This window comes from Prionailurus bengalensis, chromosome B3 (genome assembly GCF_016509475.1).
Source record: "Prionailurus bengalensis isolate Pbe53 chromosome B3, Fcat_Pben_1.1_paternal_pri, whole genome shotgun sequence".
In the NCBI taxonomy this organism is placed as follows: Eukaryota; Metazoa; Chordata; class Mammalia; order Carnivora; family Felidae; genus Prionailurus; species Prionailurus bengalensis.
This window is the reverse complement of record NC_057355.1, coordinates 142145178-142159051: the sequence shown is the minus strand read 5'-3', so window position 1 is coordinate 142159051 and position 13874 is coordinate 142145178. Positions and strand designations below refer to the sequence as shown.

General features: G+C 49.4%; 1 long non-coding RNA gene across 1 annotated transcript; it reads left to right on the top strand.

Annotated features, from left to right (window-relative positions):
• The first annotated feature begins 3241 nt into the window (after positions 1-3241).
• Positions 3242-11431, top strand: LOC122469516. Its single transcript, XR_006293497.1, has 2 exons — positions 3242-3428; positions 8930-11431. It is a non-coding gene; the product is annotated as an uncharacterized LOC122469516 (long non-coding RNA).
• The last annotated feature ends 2443 nt before the right edge of the window (positions 11432-13874 follow it).

Here is a 13874-nt window from a genome sequence, read left to right as displayed (position 1 = left end):
ACAGCTGAGACTCTCATACTTTGCTGGTGGGAATGTGAAATGGTACAATCATTTTGGGAAAACCGCAAAAATGTATTATAAAGTTAAATAGTACATTATCATATGACCCAGGAATTCCATTCCTATATATTACCTCAGAGAAATAAATACATATATCCACACAAAGACTGTGTGGATAAACCAGTTATATTTTTCATAAATTAGAAATTGCTCATCACTAGAAATGAACAAATTCCTGATATGCACAGCAATATGGATGAATCCCAAACACTTTATGTTAGTCTTATGTTAGAAGGCAGACACCAAAGAACACATACTGTTTGATTCCACTTATAAGAAGTTCTAGGAAAGGCAAAATTAATCTATGGTGACACAAATCAGATCAGTCATTTCCTCTGGGGCGGGATGAATTAAGAAAGGGCTTGACAGAATTTTTGGGGTGGGAATGGTCTGTATCTTGATTAAAATACATGCATATATTTGTCAGAACTTATTGAGCTATAATTAAAATAGGTGCATTTTGTTGGATATAAGTTAAATCAGAATAAAGATGATTTTCAAATTCCTCAAAGTTGGTCAGTGTGTGTTTCTTGCATATTCCCATCTCTGGTTGGTCTCTGTTCTTGCATGTTCCCATCATGCCTTGAACACTTGGTCACTTTCTGGTAGAAGATGTTACACCTATATCTTGCTTGTCCTTTCACTGTCCCACCCGTGGAATCATACACATCTCTAAGGACCTCTTGTTCTTTTGAGTGGAGAATGGTATTTAGAAACCAAGATCTGACACTAAGTGTGCTCATTGCTACTGGGTATCACTGTTTGCCGGTCCCCTCAGTGGACAGCCTCAAACACATGTTCATGTCTATAGTTACACCTCTCTATAGATACTGAAAACTATGTGTTCAGACCAACACTTCTGGTTCTAATCCAATCTGTTTCATGGTAGACCTTCACTCTGGTGGCTTCTCTTTGACAGTCTTGAAGCTGATTACTATAATCAGCTGTTTCACCTCTGTGTGCCGTTGGCTACCAGGTTCCCACTCTGAATATAAATCTGAGTCCTCTTGACTGGATAGTTACTTCAATATACCCTATGTGTGCCTGACAGTTTCCTGGAGATTCACCCTCTGTTATTGATTTTTATGTTGGTTATTGTTCTTTGTTTTCAAGTCATATATCAGATTCTGACTAACTTGAGCAAAAAGAACATTTATTGGAAGACCAAGAGGCTCACAGCATCTAAAGGAGTGCTGAAGAACCAGAATGGGAAACAAGAAGGAAATAGAGAGATTCTAGAGATAGAAGAGGCAGAACCATATAGCCTTCTCATCAGAGCACCACCATAGGGGTGTGCCAGCTGCCACTGTTCTCTACCTTATATTCCTCCACTTGGTAGGTGGCAGGTGAGCTCCGAGTGAGGCTCTGACAGTCTCTCTTGGGTCATGTACCCTTTCTTTGGCTGGATGAGGTCAGGCACCCTGGCTGATCACCTCTCCGACCAAGAGTATGCCATGGAAGTAGGGCATGGCTGATGGTAGGGAGAACTGGGTGTTTGGTGGGCAAAATAACAGATGTCCATGACACAAACCCTTTTATTTCCTGTACCCAGCACCTGGGATGCCCTTCGAATTTCTGGCTTGGCCTGAAGTTTCAGCTCATCTTAAATCCCTCAATTACCCTATGTATCATTGGTCTTCTTCAAGTTTCCTCTTTGTGAACACTCTGTTTACTTCCTATTAGCATTTCCACCTGTCTTGTTGCTTTACCTTTCTTTGCAGAACTCCTGTCCCTGCAAGAGTGCAAATATCAGTGTGTCTGGTGCTCCTGTGTATTCTTAAAACTGAGAGCCATGATTGGCATGTAGTAGATGGTCAACAGATAATCTGTTGAATAAATGAACCTTGAATAAGTGAATGGGTGGTTGTCTAGGGTGGCATTGCCTGTGACAGCAAAACTGGGCTTCTTACCCTGGTAGGTCTGACCCCAACATTCATGCTTTTCCAGCTGGATGCTGACTCCCATCTACTGAAGGGACAGACAAGAAAACAAGACAAAACAAAACAAAACAAAAAAATAAGCCATACGAACGGGACAGACCAAACTCTCCCTGTCAAGAAAATATGCATTTATAACTTAACAGCCATGACTTGGCTGACTCTAGCTGGAAGAGTTAAATAAAAACGGGTAGAGGGGAAGCCAGTTAAACTTGTTTTCCTTTTTTTTTTTTTTTTTTTGCAAGAGGCCTAAGTTTTGCAGTCTGCAGAGCTATCTGTTGGGCTGGTGAGCCAGGACGACCGTGAAAAGAAACCAGAGAAGCTTGCTCACAAAAGACTGAAATCCTGGTATCTCTTTTGTTTTCACCCAAGTCTGCGGCCACTGACATTCCTCTTTTACACCACGGGTGGATAATAAGCCCCCTTCTCAGGAATCGAAATGCTCTTATACATTTTAATGTGACCTTAGCGAGCGCTTTTCAGAAATCACAGGCCCATCTGACTACACTTGAGGTTGAATTGAGCTAATGGTATTCACCTCATCTTTAGATGCAAAATTGGAAGGATAAAAAGACCTTGCTGTGAAGGGGGGGGGTATGAAGGGAGGAGGGGGCGGATGGGTTGGGGGGGGTGGGAGGGGGAAGCAGATTAGAGACACCGCTTAAAAATCTCATGATTGCGTGTTGATAACGAAATGTCTCCTCTTTCTAAAATCCCCCATGGGCTCGAGAGATGTCCTTACGCTTTCATTTTTAATGACAGCATCTTTTTATTCTTGGGCTTGGGGAAATTTGAATGTTGCTGCTTATGTGGCCAGGAGATACATTGACCTTTAGTAAATCTTATTTTTAAAAAAATCATATGGAATAGTTACTGCAATATTCCAGCCCTGTAAGGTGAGAGAGAGAGAGAGAGAGAGAGAGAGAGAGAGAGAAGAGATATAGAGAGAGCACTTTCTTCCCTTGTAATCAGATGTGGATTACATTTATTAAAGATTCTGTGTCTCCTTTTAAATGACTTGCAACTGTCTTTCTGAATTACAAGAAGCTAGTTGGAGACATGGCCCCCTTCTGATTTCATCTTCAGATCACAGAGAAATCTTCTAAAATGGGAGGAAGCCTGGTTCTTTTCTCTTGCCCTTTGGCTAAAACGTGGTTCTCGTTCACGCGCCCGGCCCTGAGGAGGTAGGAACCGGGGTGAGGCAGCCGAGGGGGTGGGGGAGCAGGGTGTGGTCAGGAAAGAAACTGACCTGCACTCGAATAAAACACACGTCCCCCCAAGACAGGCTCATTTCCAGTTTTGACGTGCCTGCCGTCTGTCAAAGACCCGGTGGGTGCTTCCCGCCACCCGGATTCATCTGCCTCCAGGACGGAGGGGCCCGTTGGGCAATCCATCACGGAGCACACCTGGTCTGCCCAAAGGAGACAGCAGGTAGGGAGGGGCTGGCTGAGCGGTGGGGGGAGCGGATGAGTTGGGAGCGTGGGGCCCCAGGTCGCCTGGTGAGGATCCCGCTCTCAGACAGGACCTCAAGCCTCCGGGCGTCTCCGTCCAAGGGGGTGTGCAGAATTTGTCAGCGTGGAAAGGGTGACAGATTGGGATGGTCTGGCCTTTTGGCTTTGCAGCTTCTGTCTGTATTTATAGAATTGGATGCTTGGGCCTTCGGGCCCACAGCATTCTGACTTTAAAAGTGGGTGTGCTGACTCAGATACAGGTGGTGAATGGGATTATTATGATGATTTAAACACTTTTTTAAGACACGAGGATCTGGTTTCCTTCCGCTCATTGCAACCATTAAGTTACTTTCGGGAAACACTCTTTTGGGGGGAGCGATGGCCCTCTGCGTGCCCGCATCACAGCTATCCCTGTAAAAGGGAAATCCTGATGCTGGTTTCCAGTTCAAGTGGAATTTCTTACGCGAGTCTCTGTTTGGGGAGAGAAGGTGGCAATCCAGGGCCACTGCGTCAAGAGGCAGAATCGTAGCGGAAGGTTGGGTATAACGGGATCTCTTAAAGCCAGAATTTATGAGCTCGGAATTCACCCACCTCAGCACAGCACTGTGTCATTTGCTGAGATATATGTAGGAAGAATCATAGTTGCGATTTTCCCTTAGCTTGGGATTCATTCATTCATAAGGAAATTCCAGGTTGAGAGATGCTTTTGCCTAAAACGCTTGGGCATTTAATATGTCTGTTGAATGAATGGGTAAATGAATAAATGCACGAGTGAATAACTGAGTGGGGTCTAGGGGGAGTGACAGTCATGCTGGGCTTGGGCATTTCATTGGACGCTGGAAATCGAGAGAATGAGCAACTTGCTAAGTGAGTGAAGGGGTGAGCAGGTGAATTTTAGGCTGCGGGGAAAGTGAGCCTGGCAGAGTGGCTGGTTCATAAATCAAGTATGAAATGCCTGAGTTAAGTGCTTCGACCCAGCGTCTGGTGGCATGTCCCCAGCCCGTGGCAAGGCTACGAGGACAGAATGTCGAATCAGTGCCTGGTCTCCTTTCCCCAGAACAAGCCCAGGGGTGGGTGGGAGGTGGGTGATCGTCACTGACCCCTTCCTCCTGAGGAAGGGGCCGGGTCTCAGGGGTCAAGTGGCTAACAGAGTTGCCGTGCGGTAGAGGCAAACTTAAAGCGAGGTCTTGCTGACTCCAAATTGCGTGATTGTACTTCTGTTCTGGGATTTTCTCCTGTCCCCTTTGGAGCCTTTGTCCTCAGGGCTTGGCCCTGGTAGCAGGACGGGCTGGCTTCCTGCCTGAACAGCACACCTGTAGAGCTCACCGCCTGGCTTGGTGCTGGGAATCTTCTCCATACCCGAGAGGTCCCACCCCTGCCCTCCAGGGCCTGAGAGCTTTCTTTCCATTGCGTGCCGAAAGCCCAAGGCAACCTGGCACCACTTCCCCAGCCTTGTCCTGACCAGTCCTCAAAAATGCAATCTTGAATGAGCACAGGCTGGGGTGGGGCCCTTGGTCAATTCCTTGGACCAAGGCCACCTTGCCTGAAGAATCCTTTGGGGTTGGATGCTCCTGCCAGGGGCCTCTGAGGCCGGCCTGGCTCCGCCTGACCTGGCCTGGCCACCTTGATGAGGTGGGGTGGGTGGGGAGCAGGGTGGGGCCGTGCTTAGCTGTGTCATGCGCGGGGGCTGACTTCCCCCACCACAGGAATGTGCTGACAGTCCTGATTTTAGCGTCCCCCAAACCTTCATTGGCAGTTCACAACTTAAACATGCTCCGAGACTAGACGAACGATCGATCCTTTGTGCACCGTGGTTACTTTTAAGTCAGACTTACTGTGGTTGCATTTAGGGAGAAGGAGACAGTAGGGCCATAGCAAATGAGCTTAGGCTTCCAAGTCAGCCAACCTGTGTTGAGCTGTGTGACCTTGGGCAATCGACTGTCCTTCTCTGAGCCTTAATTTTCTCTCTCTAATGAGGGTGTTAAGGATACCTAAGCTGCAGGGTCCTCTGAGGAACAGAGATCCTTATGTGGATGACTGGGGATGTAGTATACTGTGCAGGTATTTTGATTTGCAGAATTCTGTGTTTAATAATGGGGGGAAAAATAAGAAAGGGAGGAGGAGCAGGAGAAGGAGGGTAGAGGAGAAAATAATCCTAATTAACACTTCTTGAGTTCTTACCGTGTGCTATCCTAAGCTCTAAGCCCTTTACAAAATAATCTTGTAAAATCCTAAAGTTACTGTTATTGTCCCCCCTTTCCAGTTAAGGGAATGGCTTTAGCAAGGGGAGATGATGGCGCTGTTAGATTTCCAATGGCCGTCCCCGGCTCTGTGTCTCACCCAATGATGAGTGTCCACCACGGAAAGGACACCTTGCCTAGGACCCTATGGCAGAGTGCCAATGGACCCAGCGGACACAGTCAGAACCTGGGTACACTGGGCGTGGCATCCTTAGAAGCCCCTGGACGTGCTACCCCGTGAATGTTGCTGGGGCTCTTGGCTAACTCTGGGGGGGGGGGCGCCAACGTGGGGCACCGCCAGCCACCAGATCTCCGTGTGCCCTCGGAGAGATTTGACTGTCAAATACCTGTGCACTGGGAAAACGACTTCAAACACAGGCCCCAGTGAAGGAAGGCGCTCTTTTGTATTTTGCCATAAATATTTGGAGCCGGAATCGTCTTTGAAGATAAAGATTGGGCCAGAAGCAAAGCTTGCCCTGGCCACGTTGCCCACAGTGGGAAACACTGACAGGGTGGGGTTGGGAGGGGGGGCGTTGGTGAATAGCCAGAGAGTGGAGCCTCCAGGTAGGCTGAGGACCGACTGGGTCTGGGGGCCTGCAGAAAAGCACCGCCAGCCGTGGCCTCCAGTGGGTGGGGAAGCCAGCTGGGGCTGACAGCCCCGTGACACTGCAGTGACAGTCCCGGGAGAAGCCGGGACTTTGGAGCATGGGCGGGACTGGAAGGACTGTTCACTAGCGCTGACTTTGGTCAAGTCACTTAACCTCGCTGAACCTTCTTTTTCCTCATTTGTAAAGCGGGAGATAAAGTAAACCTCTTCTTGGCGAGGTCAAGTGTAACTAAGCTAATGCATGAAGTATTAGGTTGCTCTGTAAGTTCTTTTGAAACAGCTTTGTTGAGGTCTAATTCACATGCCATGCAATGCGTCCATGTAAAGTTTACAACTTAATGGCTTTTAGTGTATTCACAGGTATGTACAACCATCACCACCATGAATTTTAGAACATTTCGTCACTCAATATCACTGGCTCCCATCCACCTCTTGTCCGGCCCAGTAAACCACCCGTCTACTTTCTGTCTTTATAGATTTCCCTATTCTGGACTTTTTCATATAAATGGAATCATACATGTGGTCTTTTTGGTTGGCTTCTTACACTCAGCATAATGTTTTCAAAGTCTGTCCATGCAGTGGCACGGATCAATACTTAATTCCTTTGTATGGCTGAATAATACTTCACTGAACGGACAGACTGCATTTTATTCATCCGTGAGGCATGGACAGATGGGCATTTGGGTTATTTCCACTTTTTGACTCTTATAAATAATGCGTCCCTTTAACATTTCTTTTTCATTGTTTATTTGTTTTTGAGACAGAGAGAGAGAAAGAGAGGGAGAGAGAGAGAATGAGCAGGGGAGGGGCAGAGAGAGAAGGAGACACAGAATCTGAAGCAGGCTCCAGGCTCCATGCTGTCAGCACACAGCCCGATGCAGGGCTTGAACTCACGAACTGTGAGATCATGACCTGAGCTGAAGCCGGACGCTCAACCAGGTGCCCCGAATCACGCTTCTCTTCACATTCTTGCTCCTGTTTTCACTTCTCCTGGGTCGATACCTGGAAGTAGAATGTCTGGATCGTATGGTCTTTTTTCAATCGTTTGAGGAAACGCCGGCCTGTTTTCCAAAGTGGCTGCACCATTTTACATTCCTACCGGCATTGTGTGATGGCTCTCCACACGGCATTCAGATGAGTGTTCTGCACCCCCGGGACATCCAACACCCAGAATCAGAAACCCACGGAGCCTGGTGCCCGCAGTGGCCAGCCCCGTCCCTTGATCCACATGGTGTGGTCCTCCCTCACCTCCTTCACCTCTCCCACCTCCCCACGTGGTCCTGCCCGGTCAACCCTCCTTACTCACGTGTTTTTTTTGTGTGTCTCTGAAGGAGCCCCTTTGCTTCTGGGCTTTCCAAACCTGTCTGTCCACCTGCCTGGGTCCTTCCCAGGCTCCCACAGAGACTTCTACGTCTCTGTGGAGCTGTGACCTCCTTGGAGAAGGACCTTTGATTTCTCCCTTGCTGTATTCCTCCTGGCACCTGCACGGCCAGGGGCAGGAGCCCGTGCCAGCTTGGGTGGTGGAGAACTACTGCGCTGGGGTTCAGACGGGCCAGGGTTCTGATCCTGGCCCTGGAATGGATGGCTGTGGGCTACCAGGCAGGTTCCGGTCCACCCTCACAAAGAGCACCCCAAACCAAACAGCAGCGACAACACAAAGGGAGTAATTACACCTTCCTCGGTCTGTCAGGTAGTAAATGTTTGTTGAATGTGTGTATAAATAAGTAAAAGCAACATGCAGTGAGTAAAAAAAAAAAAAAAAAAAGTGGTGCTTTGTTATTTCCCAGGGAGCTGTAGGCAACCCAGTCCTGCGTGTTCTGAGAGTATTTTCCTCTATTCCAGAAGCAATGGCCTATGTGGATGCTACGCACGATACCCATTTTATGGATGTGAAAACCGAGGCTCCAAGAACTCCAGTGAAGGCTGCTCGTGTCACTGGGAAGCATTTAGACAACAAGCATTGAGCCAGATTTAGCCGTAGTTAGGAAAAAGGAAGGCCACCCTTCCCAAAATACGTCCCTAGAACTTGAATCCCTTAAGTCCCATAAGACGCCACGGGTAAAAATACTCCTAAACTACCTGAGATTGAGGAACACTTTGCAAGGGATAGCCTATCTCAGGACTCTCTCAGTCATGGCTCCTCGTGGGTACTGTGCAGAAGGGCAGTGGGTAGCAATGACTGAGAAGGCCCCTGGGTGGGTTTCTAAAACGGTCCCTGTCCTCTCTGTTTAAGCAAGGGAAGTGCTCTTGGCTGAGAAAGAGCTAGCTTGTTTGGGGTGTGGGTTGGAGGGGAGTCTTTCTGCTAATGTGACCCCTGACTCTCCATACCCTGAACTGGGCGGGACAGACGGCTATCCTCCTGAGCTTACGGTTCTTACATGCAGGGAAGAAGAAACTGCGGGAGAAAAGCCAGCTGGCCTGCGGTCGAGCTCCCCACTCACTCATGCTAGAGCCCAGGCCTCCAAACTGCTGTAGCCTGACCCGCAGCTTTTTACTCCAGGAAGCTGAACCGACCCTTCACTGCCGGGGGGGTGTGGGGCCCCGCTGCGGTGGCTAGCTCTTTTTTTGATTGAAGTTAAAAAAATGTATATTTTATTTTATTTTGACTTCTTCCTCTTTTTTCTTTTTTTTTAGCAGTGGTTTGCTCTGGATTTCACATCCCCCCTCTCCTCCTGTCTGCACCCCGTCCTGGATACAGAATCACACAGCTCATTGGATGGAGAGAGCTAGGCTTCTACCCTGCCAGTGACTCCTGCCAGCATTGACTTCGGTGAGGGTCCCTCTTGGTCCCCAAGAATAAATGGTGGCTCGGTCGGGCACAGGGCTCCTCTTGGGAGCAACAGTGAGAGAGACGAAGCCCTTGTCGAACCCCTACTGTGCTCCAGGCGTGCACACACACACACACACACGTTAGTTCCTTCTACTCAAGGATCTGGGCCACACGCACAACGAGAGGGTGCTGAGGACCAGGGAGACAAAGGGACCCCAGCAAGGTCAGACCACAGAGCTGTTGGGATCGGAATGAAGGGCTTCCCGTTGGGGTGGCTGTGCACGCTCCACTAACCTGCACCACTGTATACAAAGTGCCGCCTTCTTCAACCTCCGCTTTGGTCTGTGCCCAGGACCCGGTCCTAAGGAGGGGCCCAAGAGCTGAGGTCCTGCCCCCTGGACACAGATATCAGTGTGCTCCTTGAAAGAAAAGAAACAGTTCCGCTGATCTCCACCTTTAAGGCGTGTCCCCAGAGGGTGAAGATGTTCCAGAGATGTCTCTGTCTCACCCCGGACCTTCCAAATAGCTTCTTGCTTCCAGTCCCCCTTGGGCCAATGAACCAATAACTTTCCAAAACATGGAAGTGTTTCCCCCTCTGTCCCCACTGGCAAAATAATTATCACTGAAGATAAGTGTCTTTCTTCTTCTTTTTTTGTTATCTGTCTTTATGTCTCATCCATTTACAAGAGCAGGCCCCAATTGTTATCGTGGTGAAAACATCCATAACATAAGATTTATCATTTTAACCTTTCCCCATAAGTACACAAGTCAGTAACATAATCTGTTCTCACCATCCGGTACGGTCACCGCTAGCTGTCCCTAAAAGTTCTTCACCATGCCTGATAGAAACTTAGTACCTGTGAATAATTGCCCCCAGCCCCAGGGAGAGTTCTTATTTACCCAATGCTTCCCCCGCCCCCCGGCCCCCCACCCACTATCCCTTTCCGGGGAGTATTTTTAAGTCAACACGGCAGCACACGTCCAACCTGGCTGAGTACGGAAGCTGCCTAGATTCCGGCCTCCGAAACCTAATTAGGAAAAAGGAAACTACAAACCAAGGATTCCCAAAGAAAGGAACCTGGGCGGCTGGAGTTACCTTCCTCCTGGAGGGTGGGGCCCGCCCCGGGGGGATGGAAAGCTGGATCCCGGTTTGTTTTTGAAATGTCTGGGCTGGGCTTGGCCTCCTGGCTCTCCCGGCCACAGCTGGGCGGCCCGTCTCCCCTTGCCACACAGACCGTGAACTATTTTCCCTCGCTCTCTGTTCCAGCTGCCTCCCAGGCCCAGCAACCGGCTGCCCTCCCCCGTGCTGGGTGTGGGTGTGGGGTGGCAGGAGGCAGCCACCCCCCCCCACCCCCCCAGGGGGGCAGGGGCAAGCCCGCTGCTTGGTTTGTTGTTTTGATCCCAGGCTGCAGTTTGGCCAGGAGTAGAGAAGAAGAGGGAACAAAAGACACAAAACACAGGTCTCTGGCCTCCGAGGGCAACCAAGAGGGAAAAGAAACGTACTTGGGCCTTGGGAATTAGCCCTGGACTCGAGCTTAGAACTTGCCAGCCCAGACAGGAGCTTCAAACCTTTGAGACTGAATTTCCACCTTGGTAAGAGAAGATCACTTGAGTGTCTCATCCTAGTTCATCGTTCTGCAGCAGGAACACGAGGCCGTGGGCCTCGGCAGTGTTCGTCTCCCGAATGCGTGATCTTTGTCCGCCTGAAAACTCCCCTTCCTCCCGCCGACCCCAGCTTCCGTAGCCCTTTCTCCGTGAGGCCGACCCAGAGGACCCCAGAAGTCAATCACTCCCATCTCTGTTCTATTCCAGCACCTCCTGCGATTTTCTGTATTATTGACAACACCCTTCTGTAATTTATAGTTTGACGCCTCTGTTGGGCTGAGCTCGTCAAGGGCAGGCACGTTGCTGATTCAATCTTGTGTGCACACACGAAACGCGCTGGGTAAACCTGAGATCCCCTTTGCGTTTTGGTGGCCCTGAGGTCCACTTTCCCTCTGCTGGGGCGCAGGGGAGGGCAGTGGGTGTGTCACTGGGCGTGGATCACGGGGAACTGACAGAGAATCTCCGCTTCCTCCTGTGAGTGACGGCCACCTCCATGTGCTGGAAGTGCCACTCTTTGGGGAACCTTGAAGGGAAAGTCTAGGGTCCTGACTGGTTCCAGGGGCGGGGAGGAGCGCCGCTGGAGGGTGGGGGCTGTCTTCTTCCAGAATATGGGGGAGCTTCTTCGAGCCACCTGAGTGGGGTCAGGCCGCTTGGCCCTGGAGGTCAGCTATTGGCACCTTGTCACTCCTGTTCAGTACCTGGCTGGGCCCAGCCTCTGAGATCTGTTTGTAAAAAATAATTATTTGCTTAAAACACGTGAAGTGGCCCTGTAATTTTAATTGGTTTAATTTAAATTTTAAACGTCGGATCTTCAACCTCTAATCACTTCGAAACTGAAGTGCTTTTCACCAAATGTGAAGTGCTTTGGGGTTGGAGATGATTATGCGTAGCTCAGAGGGAAAGAGAGGGGAGAGAAGGAGACAGACAGGAAGGAGGACGCAGAAAGGAAGGGTCAGGAAAGAAGAGAAAGGGATTATGGCAGAATGGAGCTGGGAAAACTTTCTCGTCGCTGAGCCACTGTGGACGCACAGCTCAGCTCGTTCGGAGATCTCAGCTTTGTGCGTGGGAGGAGCCCCCTCACCCCTTGTGACCCACATTTTGCATATTGACACAGACCTTGTAGGGACAGTGGGTGGGATTTAGGTTTTCTGATTGCGAAATTCTGATCAGCCTTCTGAGGTTGAGCTTTGTGTGTGTCCCCAGAGCCCTGGGCACGTGCCCGGTCTGCCCTTGGGGTCGCCCAGCACTGAGCACAGAGCAGCCCGGACAGGGGGTCAGGAGGACAAGCGGATGGGCGAAGATTCAGGAATTTGAGCTCGGCGTGCAGGGCCCCAGAGCAGACGTCCTGCTGAAGCGTGAGGCTCCAGCACCAGGCATCAGAGTAGGGCATGTGTGTGTGTGTGTGTGTGTGTGTGTGTGTGTTTGTATCCTGGGGGGTGGGCTGGCTGGAGACACCTGGCCACAGCTGGCATGGACAGGCATTGCTTGGTAACTCAGGAACCCCTGAGTGGCTGCAGGGCACCGTGGGACAGAGGCCCCGAGCTGGGGGTGGGGGTCCAGCAGCTGGGGTGGTGGTGGGGGCTGCCCACAGCTGCCGCCGGGTGTCCTTGCTGCTTTCTTCTTTCTCTCTGTGTAGCAATGCCAAAAGGGCAAGGGAGGCCAGACTTCATTTCCAACGGCCCGACTTCCAATTTCATTCTTGCTCTTTCCTTCCATGGATAATTCTGGGCTGGCTTCTTCGACTTTCCAAGGTTGTTTTGCTCACTTGTAACTAGGAAATAAGCACTTTCTTTGTGTTGTCTTGGCTTTTGGGGCAGGGTTTCCCCAGCCTCGCCTCTGGGCTTTGAGTTGGCCCTGTGCTTGCTTCTTAGTACTTGGCCTTCGGGAACGCATAATTCAGGCATTCCCTGTGATAGCGCGTATCCTGGCCCCGTCAGACTGAACTCCAAGGCAGGCCTGGGTCCAACTAATGTCTGTGCTCCTAGCACCTATTTCAGGATCAGAGGCCCAGCACAGCTCAAATTGGAGGATTCTGGAAGGATGCCGCGGGATGGACGAGAAAGGCCATATGTCAATCAAATATTGATTCCAGGCTCGGCCATTTCTAGCCTGAAAAATCCGTTCACCAATCAGAACCTTAATTTCATCTACTGTAAAGATGGAATCAGCCTCACATGACCCCCCAAATAATTTCCAGGTGTGTTATGGCATCCGTGGGGAAAGAGAAACATTAACACGTTTAGAAGAAACTATAATAGAATATCTTCATGACTTTGGGGATACAGAAGAACTTTCAAAACAAACCCACAAGAAAAACCACAGGAAAACACTCATACCTTTGGCCACCTTAAAATTAAAACCTTCTGTTCAATGTAAGCTACCCTAAAAGAAGTTAAAAGTTACGCTACAAACTCACGGGAGGTATTGCAAATACCTCCTGCCATCAACATACAGCAAATAAAGGATTGGCCTCCGTACTGTAAGAACATCTACAACTCAGAGTAAGAAAAGACGAGGAGTAGAAAAATGGGAAAAAGGTCTGAATTCCAATTCATAGAAGAGAAACCGCTTGAGGCTCCAAACATAGGAAGAGATTCTCAACCTTCTTAGTAATCGGGTAAATGCAAATTAAAACCATAAGGACTAGGTTAGCAAGAATATCTGGCAGAGAAGGATAAAGGGCAGAAGACAGAAGGTGGCTGGAGCTGACATTTGGGGGCACAGACCACCTGCCCCCTGAAGCCCCGCAAAGCATCCCCAAAGCAGCGCCCCTCTACAGACCCCGGAACTTTCTGCAGCCACGCCTTCTGGCACTTTCTTTGGGCTTAGTTTCCCATTTTCCTCTCCTAGCTTTTGAGATGGAAGTTTGGGTCATTGTCTTTCAGCCTTTATTGTTCTCTAATATATACATTTAAGGCTGTACCAATTTCTCTCTAAGCATGGCTTTTGTGCATTTCACAGGTTAGCATCATATGTGATCACATACGTCATAAAGATGTTTCATTGTCATTCGATTGAAATATTTTGTAATTTCCGTTGTTTTGTTGTTTGGCCCAGAGGATTTCTCGGAAGTGTATTTTTTTTAAATGTTTATTTATTGATTTTGAGAGAGAGAGAGAGTGCAAGTGAGCAGGGGAGGGCCAGAGAGAGGGAGAGAGAGAATCTCAAGCAGGCTCTGGACTGTCAGTGCAGAGCCCAACGTGG